Source organism: Cupressus sempervirens, chromosome 8, assembly GCF_028749045.1.
Source record: "Cupressus sempervirens isolate cs-2001-9-10 chromosome 8, ASM2874904v1, whole genome shotgun sequence".
NCBI lineage: Eukaryota > Viridiplantae > Streptophyta > Pinopsida > Cupressales > Cupressaceae > Cupressus > Cupressus sempervirens.
Genome location: NC_143125.1, coordinates 65,343,432 through 65,358,426, shown reverse-complemented (window position 1 = coordinate 65,358,426; position 14,995 = coordinate 65,343,432).

Sequence of the window (14,995 nt, the reverse complement as noted above, 5' to 3'; positions counted from 1 at the left end):
ACTCCACTTTTGTTTCTACTTATAACACCTCAAAGACTACATTAGGGTATGCCTATCAGAAAGTCTCCTTTGATGATTATGTTGATCTGTTGGATAAAGAAGAAAAGAAGTTGAAATCAATGGGGATTCTCAATTCACCAAAGTCTAAGACATTAGTGGCCAATAATGAGGCTTCTTGATATTCAACTATCAATCTTTAAATAAAGGAAATCACAAGAATAAGAAATAGAAGAATAATAAATTAGAGGATGCAAAAAAGACAACACCACAATCAAATCAGCAAGGCAAGTCTTCAAATTCAAACAAGAACGGAGACAATAATAAGGTCAAGAAAAGTGTGCTTATTGCAAGAAATTGGGTCATGAAGAACATGAGTGTTATCATAAAAAGATTGATGAGTTGACCTCTATCATGAAGAAACATAATCTTCCACTTCCTAATGCTTACAAGGAGAAAGGATCTTCTTCAGATTCAAAGGGAAAAGGACAAGCACTCATGGCAAATTAAAATTCTTCAAAGGAATGGATTCTTGACTCAGGTACCTCATACCATATGGGTTCTTCAAAGGAGGATTTTTATTCAATAAAGCAATCAAAGGTACCACACATCTTTGTGGAAGATGAAAAAAAAAGGAATTAGAAGGAAAAGGAAATGTGGAGATGTAAAATGGAGGGTTCAAAGATGTTCTCTATGTTCCAAACCTAAGTTGAAATCTCCTCTCAATTTACCAAATCACTCACCTTGGAGATGGTCATAAAGTTGAGTTCCTTCCTAACTCAATAAAGGTGCATAGTCTATAAGATGATTCATTAGTTGTAGTGGGGAAAGTTAATCATGATAAAAGGTTGTATTCTTTCTCCCACTTTGTGCCCAAGTCTCTTTCACAAGCCTTGTTGACTCAATCAAATTCACAAATGAAATTATGGCATGAGCAATTTGGTCATCTTTCCTTCTGCTATCTTTAGCAACTTTGCTCAAACAAAATGGTCAAAGGTCTACCTCCAATCAACTTTTTCCAAGGTGGTTGTTCAATAGGTTCAGTGGATATGCATCTAGAGGAGAAGTTATATAAAGGGGAGTCTTCAAGAGCACCAATTGTTCTTCAGTTGGTTCACATAGTACTAGCAAGCCCTTTTGTAGTGACATCAATCAACCAGGGTTGCTAACTACTTACTTCCATTGATGACTTTTCAAGTTATACCTGGGTCTACTTTCTTCATAACAAGAATGAAGTGTTGGACAAATTTCTAGCCTTTAAGACTCATGTTGAACAGAAATAGAGGAAAGCCATCAAATTTCCAAGGATGGACAATGAAAGAAAATATGTGAACAAAAGACTTATAGACTTTTGCAAACTTGAGAGAATTGATCTTCAGAATCCATCAGCATTCAATTTGCATAAGAAAAATGTTGCAACACTAAGGATACAAACTCTTAAGTTCATGGCAAGTTACATGATACAAGCCAAGTCTCTAGATCCATCACTTGAAGTCAAAGCAATCAGTAGTGCCAATTACATACTTAACAGGTCTCCTCATCCTGCCTTAGATAGAAAGAATCCTTTTGAAGTATGGTGTGGAAAAAAACCAATTGTGACACACTTCAGAGTCTTTGGTTGTCCAGCATGGGCAAATAGATCTTCCAGAGGATGCAAGGCACCATCACCTCAGCCTTGTACTTTCATTAGATATAAAGACAATGTGAAGGAATACAAACTAATGGATCCTAAGACACATGAGATCTTTGAGGAGAAGGATGTACACTTTGAGGAAAGTTCACCCAGCTTATCCTCTACTCCTCTCTACACATCATACATTATGGAAACTGATAGTGACACCAGTTATAGTGCTTCAATGGATTTAGACACGTGGGTTTCTATTGACAGTTGCAACAAGAGGTCACATAATCAGTATAGTCCGCATGCATATATTGCCACAGTGATAGGTCTAACATAGTAGGGTACACCTAGTCTTCTAGCTCCAACAATAGAGGATGACTATAGAGAAGATATTTCAAGTTTTTTTGTGGAGTCATACATAGAAGATTTGGGGGACGTCATTGATGATGTACATTTTCTCTTTGATGGAGAAGATCTTTCTATTATTTTTGCGAGGGCTCACTTTGGCCCTCATGTCCATTCTCTACATGATCAATCTTCACAAGTTGAAGTGATTGTGGATATTTATGAACAATAGTTGTAGGAGGTCTCTTTATCAGTTGAGGAAACAATATATTCTTTGAGACAAGTTCTATATTAATCCTTCACTAAGACAATTGAACAGATTTCAGAGGCATCAATGATCATCAGGATTCTTTTTGCATACAATAGAAGCATCTCACTTGTACCTATGGTATTGTTTCTTCCAAAGGGGAGGAACCCCATTCTGCAATCCTGGATCAACTTCTACATCAGAGCAATCACTACTCAACATTCTTCTTTTTGGGGGGGGGGGCGCTATCCTGTCTCTCTTCCTCTTCTCACATTTCTCTATTGTATATACTTGATGTATGTCATAATGGGGGGTTCTTGATTATTCCATCCATCCATGCATCTAGTTTTTTCATCTCTCTTTTTGGGGGAGGATTTTTCCCATGAGGTTTTCCCTCTTCTCTGCTTTATGAGAGATTGCATTTCATTATGTACATGAGTACCTAACATGGCCTAGTAGCCGAGACCCATCATGCATTGCATCCTAGATTTTGTGAACTTAAGCACATTCCCCTAAGTTGCACTTAAGGGGGGGTGTTGGTGTAAATAAGTATTTACTATTTACACTTTACTTAAGTTTACTTAGGTTAATGCATTATTTTATTATTTATTTAGGTGAGACACTAAGGAGTTTGTGTACTCTCATGAGTTGTCATGTTGACAACATAGAAGTACACAACTCTAATTCAGCACATGGTGTGTACAACACTAGAGTTTGCATCATTCACTAAGTTTTCATGTAGACAACATAGTTATTCGCACTCCCATTTTAGCACATATTGTCTACAACATTAATTTGCATGCTACATCATTGTAGGCTTATCCTCTCATCGCACTTACTCCTGTGCTTAATGGAGGATAACCCATACCTGGTGGACATGTGCCTATTTGTATGAATTATCATGTTGTTGACTTCTATGCATTCTAGAAGCTCTCCAGAGGCCTTTATATATAGGCACTCCTAGTGTACTTTCATATGGAATATTGAATGAATATATCATCATTTTAATCATACTCTCTCTTTGGTCTACTATTGTGCTTGTGTTTGAGTTCCTTGGTCTTGGGTGAATTCTGCCCTAAGGCAAATTCTTACATGGTATTAGAGCTATACCAAATTCTTACACTTTTACATCAAATTTTCCTTTTCTAGATTCTTTCAAGGTATAACATTTGCTTCCAAATACTTTCAAGTAACTTACATTAGGTTTGTAGCCAAACCATAGTTAATAAGGAGTTTTGTTTGAATCTTTCTTAATTTTACTTTGTTCAAGGTATGAACTGCAATGTTGATAGCTTCCTTCTAGTATTTTATAGCAACATTCTTTTCAATCATCAGGGTTCTTGCACAATCCATGATAGATTTGTTTCTTGTTTTAGCTATACCATTCTATTGTGGTGTACTAGGGGTGGATACTTGTCTTTTATTTCCTCTTTCAATGTAGAAATTATTGAATTCATTGGAGATGAATTCACCACCTCTGTCTAGTCTTAAACATTTCAATCTCTTTCCAATTTCTTTTTCTACTCTTGCCAGATACCATTTGAACTTTTGAAAGGCTTCTAATTTTTCTTTTAGATACATTACTGTCATCATTCTAGCATAGTCATCAACAAAAAGAATGAAAAAAATTTCTCCACTGTAGGTCTCTATTCCAATAGGTCCATATAAGTCTATATAACAATTTCTATGACTTCTTTTGATTGATAGTTTTTTCTTTTGAAACTAGTCTTTCCCATCTTACCAATTTGGCAATTCGTGCATAAACCCATATTATGTTTCTTCAAACTAGGAATACCTCTTACTCTTCTATGTTTTCTTATTTTAACTAGATTATCAAAGTTTACATGACATGGCCTTTTGTGCCATAATCAAATTTCTTCTACTTGAGTAATAAAACATGAACATTCACTCAGATCAAGATAAAATAGTTTACCTTTTTTTTGCTTGCCAAATCCAACCAAATTTCCATTTTCATCTAGTAGGTCATTCATGAATTCTACCTTGAATTCAATGTTATTCAAATATGCCACACTCAGTAGATTATTCTTTAGTCCTTAAAACCAATAAGAATTATCACATACAAGTTCTTCAGTCAATGAAATACATCCTTTTCCTTTTATGCTACAAGGTTCATTGTTTCCAAATCTCACACTACCTCTATTATAATATTCCATGTGCTCAAATTTTGTTTTATCTCTAATCATATGATGTGAGAAGCTACTATTAATAATCCATATATCATTTTTGCTAACATGAGAGATAAGTGCCATCTTATCTCCTTCATCATCAGATTCATCTTTTACAATAATATATACCATTTCATCTTCACTGTTATCAAAATCTTTAGCTATAAAACAAGATTTCTTACCTTTCTCCTTATGTTTTTTGTAGTTCTTAGAATCCTTCTTGTCTTTGTGCTTATTGCTTTTCTTTTCATCTTTGATTTCTTTGTTTGGAACCTTGCAGCAACATGACCAACTTCTTCACAAGAAAAATAGATCAGAGAATATTTACCTTTGTACTTTCCTTTTCCTTTGGAATACTTTCTTGCAAGTAGGGCTTCAACAACTTCAAGATCATTGTCTAAACTTTCTTCTATTTCTTCTTCTTCACTTCCTAATTGACTGGTCTTTGATTTCTTACCCTTTTCTTTGAGCGAGAGTTTAGCATTAAAATTAGACTCAATAACCTTTGAGCTAGGAACATAATTATCAAAGTTATCTAACTCAAAAGTTGTCAATATTCCAACTAGAGCATCCAAAGATTTTATTATTTGGATCACATCTCATCTCTTGAATAGTAGACACTCTAATTGCATAAATGGGAAGAAGATTTCTAAGTACCTTTCTTACAACTATTTTCTTTTCAATGTCTCCTCCAAATGCTTTGATTGCACTTACACTTGCTTTGATTCTTTCCACATATTTTGCAATATTCTCATCTTCTCTCATTTTCATCTGATCAAAATGGCATCTAAGACTTTTAGCCTTAGCTCTTTTTACATTGTCATCTCCTCCATATATGGGCTTTAGTTTGGTCCACACCTCATGAGCTATTTTGCAATCTTTAACTTCATCAAATTCAACATAACTAAGAGTAGATGCAATATCAATCATCATGATTTTATGATTCTTCTTTTTAGCAATATCTTCAACAGATAATGTTCTAGTGGGAGTGTTGAATTTAGTATCAAGATATTTTCACCCTGAATCACTGATAGTATCCAAATATAACCTCATAATTCCTCGTCATGCTACAAAATTGTCTCTGTCCAGCTTGGAAATCTTGCTTCTATAAGACATCCTGATCTTTAGCTTAGGTCCTTGAAACCTTCTTTGCAAGCACCAAAAGCTCTGATACCAATTCTTGGAAATATAAAAGGAGTAACTAAGAAGGGAGGGGTGAATTAGTTACTACTAAAATAAATCCCAGATCCCTTAGATGTCAGTACAAAATAAAGTTTGAAAACTAAATACTGTTGATGCTCGGTAAACACACATAAAATGCTATAACTCGGTAAGCACTGATTATGCAAATCTTTAAATGTTATCTATGATTATGCTTACTTTAACTTAGTTGCAAACGCATAAAATAAAATAGCATGAACACATTTGACACTAGGATTTACCATGGAAACCCAATTTGGAAAAAACCACCAATTCCAACTAGTTACTATTTTCACTCTTCTGAAGCAAGCCCTATTAGGAGTCAACACTATCAAAGGTTACAAAAGAAACTATTAGGTGTGACCTTGTTAAAGAATTTAATCATCCTGTTAGGAGTGGTCTTGTTAGAGGTCTTAAGACAATTCAATAGAATTGCCACCTTGTTAGAGGATTTAAAAATAGTTGTTAAGCCAACTTTGTTAAGAGATTTAGATCACTGCTACAATGGTTAGAGAGTAACAATGAGATGATTTGATTTGAATGCAACTAATTTTCTGATTACTGATCTTTGTTTAGGATTTTACTTGATCCTTCTTGATTGAATATATCTTTTCTTCTCCATAAGGATATTTTTCTTATCCTTCAAATTTGCTTCCTATCTTCATCATTAAATCTTCAATATATTCATCACATCTTCACTTTCACCCTTTCAAATTCTCAACTTGAACTTATATCTTTCATATGGTCAAGTTGGCTCATATACAACTTAGAACAACTAAAATTTATCATCACAGTCAGCTAGAACTAATGGATGAATCAATTAAGCTTAATATGCCAAAACAAGAAAATCCTTCATTAGCCAACCCAGCTCAGTAGACAGTAACTTAGAAACAATTTCCTGTGTTAACCAACAGAAGCTCGGTTAACACTGCATATTTACAAAGATCTTTTGGCAACTGACTGAGCTTGGTTAATATTGGTTCCATCCAAATTTTCTTCATTAACTAAGTGAGCTTGGTTAAGACTCATCTTCTGCAGACTTTCCTTTGATGCTCGAGTGAGCTTAGTAGACATTGCCTTCTAAACTAGGCAAACAGAGGAACACTCGGTAGACACAGAAAACTTTCTTCACCACCCAAGTGAGCTTGACATACATTGAATGATAATGATACGATATTTGTGTAACATCAAAGAAAATACACAATTAATCAATTGTATCCAACAGTTATATAGTCAATTTTTAATTCATTTGCATTTACTACAGTTTGAAAAGAATGAAGAGCATGGAAGTGATAAGAAACAAGGCTAGATTGGTTTACAAAGGATATGCACAAGAAGTAATTGACTATGGTGAAACTTTTGCACCTATTGGAAGATTGGAAGGTATAAGAATAATGTTTGCTAATGCTACATACAAGAAGTTCAAGGTCTATCAAATGGATGCAAATCTACATTTCTAAATGGAATACTTGAAGAGGAAGTCTACATTGAACAACCTAGAGGATTTGTTAAACCTAGAAAGGACATGGTCTACAAGCTGAAAAAAGAACTATATGGAATGAAATAAGCCCTAAGAGCATGGTATGCAAGGTTACACTCTTATTTGATTAAGATTGGATTTTTGAGAATGAGTGAAAACAAAAATCTATATCTAAATAAGGAATCACAAGATATGTTGTTGATTCCTAAAATATATGTTGATGATATAATATTTGGTGGAAATGACATGTTAAGTAAGACACTTGTTGAACAAATGAGTGGAGAATTTGAAATGTCAATATTTGGAGAGATCAATTTTTTCATTGGAATACAAGTTTATCAAACATATAAAGGTATTTATATCACTCAATCCAAGTATGTGAAGGAAATATTGGAAATATTTGGGATGGATGAGAACAAACTAGTTGGCACACCTATGATGACTAGAGTGAAATTATCAAAAGAAGACACTATTGTTGAGGTTGATCAAATACAATATAGATCGATGATTGCAAAGCTATAGCATGTGTACATAGTAGATTGGATATTGCCCCAGTTGTTGGAATTGTTGCAAGGTTTTCATCCAATCCAAGGGAAACACATATAACTACTATGAAAAGGATATTCATATATATTAAAAGAACTGAAGATTATGGCCTATTATATAAACAAGAGGATGACTTTAATCTTAAAGTCTACACAGATGTTGATTGGGTTAGAAATGTTGATGAAAGAAAAAACACAAGTAGTGGAACTTTCTTTGAAGGAGAAACGTTGATTACATGGATAAGCATGTTGAAGCTGAATATGTTGTTGTTCCAATAAATTGTTTAAATATTAAAAGGATCAAACAAATATTGGAAGGAATGCAAGAGGAGGTAACTAAGCCTATCACTACCTACTGTGATAGCACAAGTGCTATAAATATTTCAATAAACTTAGTGATACATACAAAAACAAAGCACATATCAATCAAGTATCATTAATTGAGGGATAAATTTCAAGAGAAACAAGTAAGGCTTTATTATGTGAATTCTAAGGGGAAAAAATAGTTGATATATTTACCAAGCCACTACCTAAGGATGCTTTTGAGTATCTAAGAGGTAAACTAGGGGTCTTGCCCATATCCAAAATTCACTAGGTGAAGTTGCATGTTGAATCAATTCATGGATGAATTCTAATATATTAATGGAGTTGATCTATAAGTGTTCACACTTTAGGATCATTTTTGAAGTTGTGAAGTTAACTATAATGAAATTGATGTAATCTATGCATGCAAGGTACAAGGGTAATGGTGCAGGAGCATCTAGGACTTAACATAGTCCTTAACAATTTTGGTTATGTAAACCCTAATTAGGGTATGTGTGTGTAATAAGGGTCTAGGTGAAACCTGTGTAGTGAGTCAAAGCTTATATGGCATGCTTTCAAGGCAAGATGTAAAAGGTTGTAAAATAATGCTCAAATTGCATCATAAAAGCAAAAATTGACATGTTAGTCAAATTGATGCTATAAGTCAAAGTAGGGGTCAAGGGTGGTGAAATATCATGGGAAAGGTCCAAATAGCTTCAAAATTTCATTTGGAGATGTTCTACACACTTTAGTGTGATGCATTGTGTGAATTTGGAAAAATTGACAAAAGTTGCAAAAGTTGTCAAGTTACAACTTTGACAACTTTTTAAACAAGATTTACAACTTCATGAGATATGGTTCTAGTTTATTTATCATGCCCAAGAGTTGGTTGAGGAAGTTTTAAGAGGCCTACTTAACCCCATCCAAACCAATTAGCAAGGTTGGATGTCAGCATTTTGAAAAGAAAGTGAGTCAACCTTAAGCAGTTTTGACTATGCATTTGTGTATTAGTGACATTTTCTTTTCCAATATATTAGGTTTTGAGTTCCTTTGATTCCAATAGATATTTTGAATTTTATTGTAACTCTATACATAGATTAGGAAGTGTTTAGTTAGCACATATAAGACAAATATTATTTTTTCTTAACTTACCAATCTCTGGCCCAAACCAAGCTAACTAAGAAGAATGGAATCTAGAATCAAATTACTTGGTAAAAAATTCAAAAATTTGTGGGAATTAATAGTATACCCTTTGTACTATGTTCTATTTTTTATAGGAGTTGAAATGCTATCATTTTCTATTTTTGGTGGCAAGTTTAGGTGAGACCAGTGAGTACCTAGCTAGTGATGTCATAGGACGAAGGCACTATACTTGAAAGAGTGGAAGAGAAAGTGGAATTTTTTGATTGGATGTATTGAGGGAATTAATGGAGAATGTCCATGATTAAGGATAGTTTGAGACCAATCCATTTTTTAAGGTTTGGAAGCCAAAACTTAGAACTAGTTTGTGAAAGGCCATTAAACCCTTGTAACACTCATATTGGGGTTTGGATATTTGCATGTCCTATCAAATTTTGTGACCTTGTGAATCTCAAGTAACTCTAGAAAGTGTGTCCTAAAATAACATTTATTTGTGAGTTCATTAAGGAGTTTGTGAATTAGAGGCCCACAACTGGCTGGAGGCCTAATTGGAGTCCCAAAAGGCCTAGAAGCCATTTGGAGCTATTTTGTGAAATTGGTAAGGTAAGAATGTCAAAGAAGTAGTTGAAGGAGTCAAATGCATTCCCTTGAGTCTTAGGATGGAGCCTCCACACTCTTGCATTGTCACTACATAGATTTGGAGGCATTGTGAGCAAGGAAGCCATTAGTTTGCTAATTGAAAAACAATACAAAAAGGTAGGAAGTTTTGGGATGTGATTGTCCCCCTCTTAAAAAAGGCCAAGAAGTAGTTGGAGAAGACCTTAGAAAGAGAAAGAGACCTAATAACTTGAGAGATAGGTCTATTGTCAAGATGAATTCCTACCAGGTAACTACAAGGTTTTAAAAGTTTCATGTTGAAATTTATAATGACCTTTGACATTGTTGTCAAAGGGGGAGAATAACATAAATGGGGAGAATATGTTGAATGGAAGGATACACTAAAAAGGGGGGAGAACATATTGTAAGAAAGAATATATTGAATGGTAATAGAATTTTATGTCAAAGAGAGATAAAGCTGCAAAGAATAAGATGAGAAGAATCACAAGACTGAACCTAAAACAAGAGATCACAATCAAAGGGGGAGTAAAGTTGAAGATGTTGAAGCATTTTTTGTTGCTGAAGATATAAATTGAGTAACATTTGGAAGAGCCAAAGTTGACAAGTTGTATTGTTGTCTATGCATACATTTTATTATCTTATGTAATGTTTTGTAATAAAATCTTATGTTATGTGTTTCTATCACTGCCAAAGGGGGAGATTGTTAGCCCCAACTAATAATGTAATTGATAATGGGAGATTGTTAGTTGATAAGTGTCATGAATGTATGTAAAGGAGTCATATCATTTTTTATATTTTTATTGATGTCAAAGTCTTTTTTGGCTAGATATTATGCTAAATCAAGAAAGTACCATATCATTTAGATTGATGAAGAGGATTTGAAGAAAGTATGATAAAGACATAAGTGATATGTAAGGTATTCAATGAGTACTTGAATGAGTTGGATAATGATAATGTATTATTGTTTTGATTATTTTACAATCATGTATTGTTCAGAAGTATTGAAGAAAACAAGGTTAATTGAGTCTTGGTGTTAATGAAGGGAGAGTGTATTCACCAAGTGACAACTGAAGAAGTTTAGAGAATTGGAATCTGAGGCTGACTTTTGATGGAAATATGGAAAGATCGAGAAGGTCTAAAGTAAGAGTCAATTTTTTTTTGCAAGATCTATGGCTAAGAATATTCAAGAAAGATCTGATGATGGAGATTGAATGAAGATAAAAGATGATCACAAAGTTCTTTGTAAAGTTATATTTTCTATGTATCTAAATTTATTGTATGAAGGAATTATATTTTTAACCTATGATTGATGATTTTGATTAAGAAAAAAAGATGGAAGGATCTGGAAGCATTGAGAAAATTGTTAAGGAGATGTTGGAGAGAATTTTAGGTTGATGTTTTTGTTGGCTGATAGTGCTACTGATCAAGAGAAGATCAAAGTGTGAAGGTGGAGAAGGAAAAAGAAGATTGTTGAGCCAGGTGCACTGAGCAATGAAATGAGAAAGAGAAGGAATAATACAGCCAAGTCAAAGTACAAAGTGAAAGAAGATCCAACACAAAGATCAAACAGTGAAAGAGCTAGAGCAAATATCTAAACAAGAAAATATAGTTTCTATTCTAACAAATCACTTTATACTATTATTGTTTAACCTTTGTAGCATAAAATCTCAGAAGTACCAAGTGAATCTAACAAGTCTGTGAAATCCTATATGGTAACATTGATTATTGGTTTTTGTAAGTGCTTTAAATTAGTCATCTCTTTTAATTAAGGATAAGGAGTGACAAGGTCTAGATGATCTTTTGGTTAAATCCTCTAACACTTTAGCAAAGTATATGTAACATTTAACAAGGTTGTCTCCTAATAGAGATCACTTTAGAAGAGTGAAATTTTTGGGTTGTCAACCCCAGGTGGTTTTTCCCTTAATAGGGTTTCCACGTTAAAATATTGGTTTCAAATTGTGTGAATGGTATTTCTATTGCAAGTTGTTGTACATGTTTTACAATTTATTGCAACTTAGTAATAACTAAGATAGCACTAGGTAATAACTAAAATTTATTGACAGTCTATAACATAAGGAATAGTTTGATAATAGTTTGGAAAGAAGTGAATGAATGGATTAAGTATTAAGTTGGATGTGTATACCGAGTAATTGAAGTTGTTGTTATTTATGTTCATGATGCTTTGATGGTGTTTAAATGTTTGAAGGGACTATGAGATAACTTGACATAATTGATCCCCCTCCACCACCCACCCACCCCCCCCCCCCCCATTCTCAATTATCCAACACCAATCTCCATCAAACTATCCATTAGAAGAAGTTGGATTAGATTTAGGAGTATCTCACATAATGATATAATAAACTCTCTTAAGGCCTTACGAACCTTGTATTCTCTAATGAAGGATGGTGTAAAGTCTAAGAACCCTCAATTACCTAAGAAAACAATATCAATGGGAGGCAATGTGCCTACTTTAGATATATGGAATAATAACATTAAAAGAATATTTAAATCCCACTTCTATTTGGAGACCATTGTATTAGGATCTAAGGCTTTTGTGCACACTTTATTTCCATTTATGAATTATATCATGCAATGAAGGGAATTTGAATCACATGTATAATGTGAATACATGCTTTACCTAGAAGAAGGTTGTATATGAGAGTATTAGGCATGACATGGATAGACGTGTAAAATCATAGGTCTTATAGGAAAGGTAATGTGATTATATTAAACACTGATTATCTTTTACCATATTGTATTATATTGTTTTGTATTGTATTGTATATTACAACTAAGGAAGGATCCTAAAACTAATTAAAGAAATAATAAAGTAGCATAATAGATTTCAAAACATAGCAAAGTTGATACATTGAACAAAATATTGAAAAAATAAATAAATAAATAAAGCATAGAAAACAAATTAACAAATATAGTTCCATTTTTTTATTTGAGAGAGCCCATTGTCTCCTCTTAGGTAGGTAACTCAAAAGATTTATTATATTTTTTCATATTTTTTCCAAGATTATATTGATCTGCGACTCTATCCTACCTCTTTTCCAACCTTTTGATCTTTAAATAATCTATCACTATACCAAAAATAACTTTCTTCATGATACCATTAGTAGTATTTATAATAAAATTTTTTTTTTTTAAAAAACTTCTCTCTCTTCATCTCTTTAAAAATCTTTCTCTTTATCCATTCCTCTAATTTTCTATTACATGCATTAAAGTCTTACTTGGATAAAGTGCAAAATTAAATATATAAGGTAAGTAAAGAAGATGTACTCACCTATAAATACAATATAAATAAATGTTGTGGTAGATTGTTGTAAGAAATACATCAATATGTAGAAAAAATGGGATTGCCAAGATTCTCAAAATTCATCATTGTCACCTTGGATCAGTTCAACAAGTTTGGAGCTAATCTATTGAAGAACAAATCTAAATCAAACATGCATATGTGAACTTTGATGCATGTGCATATTCTTTACAAAATATTATGTCTACTTATATGTTTATCATAATGCATGTGGTTTATTTTATCTGATTGGCGCTTTCAGGAACATATTTTTGGAGTTTTATAGGGAAGTACTATCCAACTCTAGCCAAACCTTATGATGGAAACATTTAACATAACAATCAAAGTTTGAATACAATGAAAAAACATGTAAAAAATTCCTATATATAGATGCAAGCATGTAATACAATGTTGGTCTTCTTATCATATGAATAAATATTTTAAAATATGTTCTTCATTTACAAATTTCAAATGATTTGATGTGTACAATGAACTACCAACCTATAATAACTAGTTAAAATACTTAATTCAAACTCAAATATAGATATAAAAATTATAAATTATAAATTCATTTATATGAATCACAATCTACTGAAATCACTTGTATAGATTTGAAATCTAAAATTAAGTGAAGTAGAAAATATATGAAAAATAAAACTAATCCCTTAAAAAAGATATTGAATTTATTTATAATTCCAAATTAAATTGCATTATTTATGCATTTATCAAACCAAAATAAACTCATATTTCATATCTTATGCATCACGTTCCTTTTCATTACCAATCTCATATGGTCAAAGCTCTTATTATTGCAATAGGTCCAAAACAATAACTAAAATGGTGTGCACTTTGAGGAATGAATTGCACTAGAAAAGTTAACTAAAGTATGATTATTATACTATAATAAAATCGACTAAAGAATAATAATTTAGGAATGTGAAGAAAAGATACTCATGACCTTTCTATGTATACATGGCATATATTTGTTTAAAGACATCATTAATATATTAATAATATGATGGATGTGAATCAAGTACAATTGCCATATTTCCAATGAGTAACTTAAGTTTTTGTTGCTAGCAACGTTACATTGCATTCTTGGAACCTTAAAAAGTATTTTTAATAATCCCATTATTATTATTATTATTTAAAATAGTGAAAAATATAAAATGTTGTAAGGGTGCACGAGAAAAGGGTGTCTTAAGCGAAGTTTTTGAGAATTTTGATGTTAAATTTGATTTTCAAATCATTTTATCAAATATATTGTAATCCACTTAAAAAATACTCGTACTAATATTTGCATGATCTAATAATTATTATATTTAATCGTCGTTTAAACTATGTCGAATCACAATATATTAAAGGACAAACTTCAACTATCACGATGTTAGTTTTTTAGCGAATGGAATTTAAAAAGGGGCAATGATTGGATTGACTAAGAATGGACTAACACCCTTATTTTCCTACGGGTGGAACCATCAATCATTTAATGATTATTATTATATTATACTATATTTGATCTTAGATATAATGGAGCCCTCTTACCAAACTTCGTTAAGTGATTACTACTTCATCCATGGACTTAATAAATTGAGTTGTCAAGCTTGTTAGGTTTGATGTGGCCAAAGTTTTCATGTCTTTCTCAAGCCTTTTTACTTTTATCTTTGGCCGTTATGATAAAAAAAATTAAAGATGGCTAAATTTCAATTTTCATGTACTCTATTAATTATAGAGGATTTGGTAACAAAAGTTGAATTTGAAGGGTGCTTTGTGTAATAGGTATTGGTTGTAAATTTATTAAAATTTTGAGAATGAAAAATGTATTAGATTGTTATGTAATGTATATACTTCCTTATTTTTTGTAAGCAAAAAGTTTGATTCCTTCTTTTTTACTTTTTTCTTATCTTACTTGGGGTAGTTTTCTTTTGTTTGGTTTCGATTTTTGATTTTTGGTTTCCACATCCCTGTCTGGGATATGGAACCCTTACATGTGGAAGAAGGAAGTAAGGATTTCC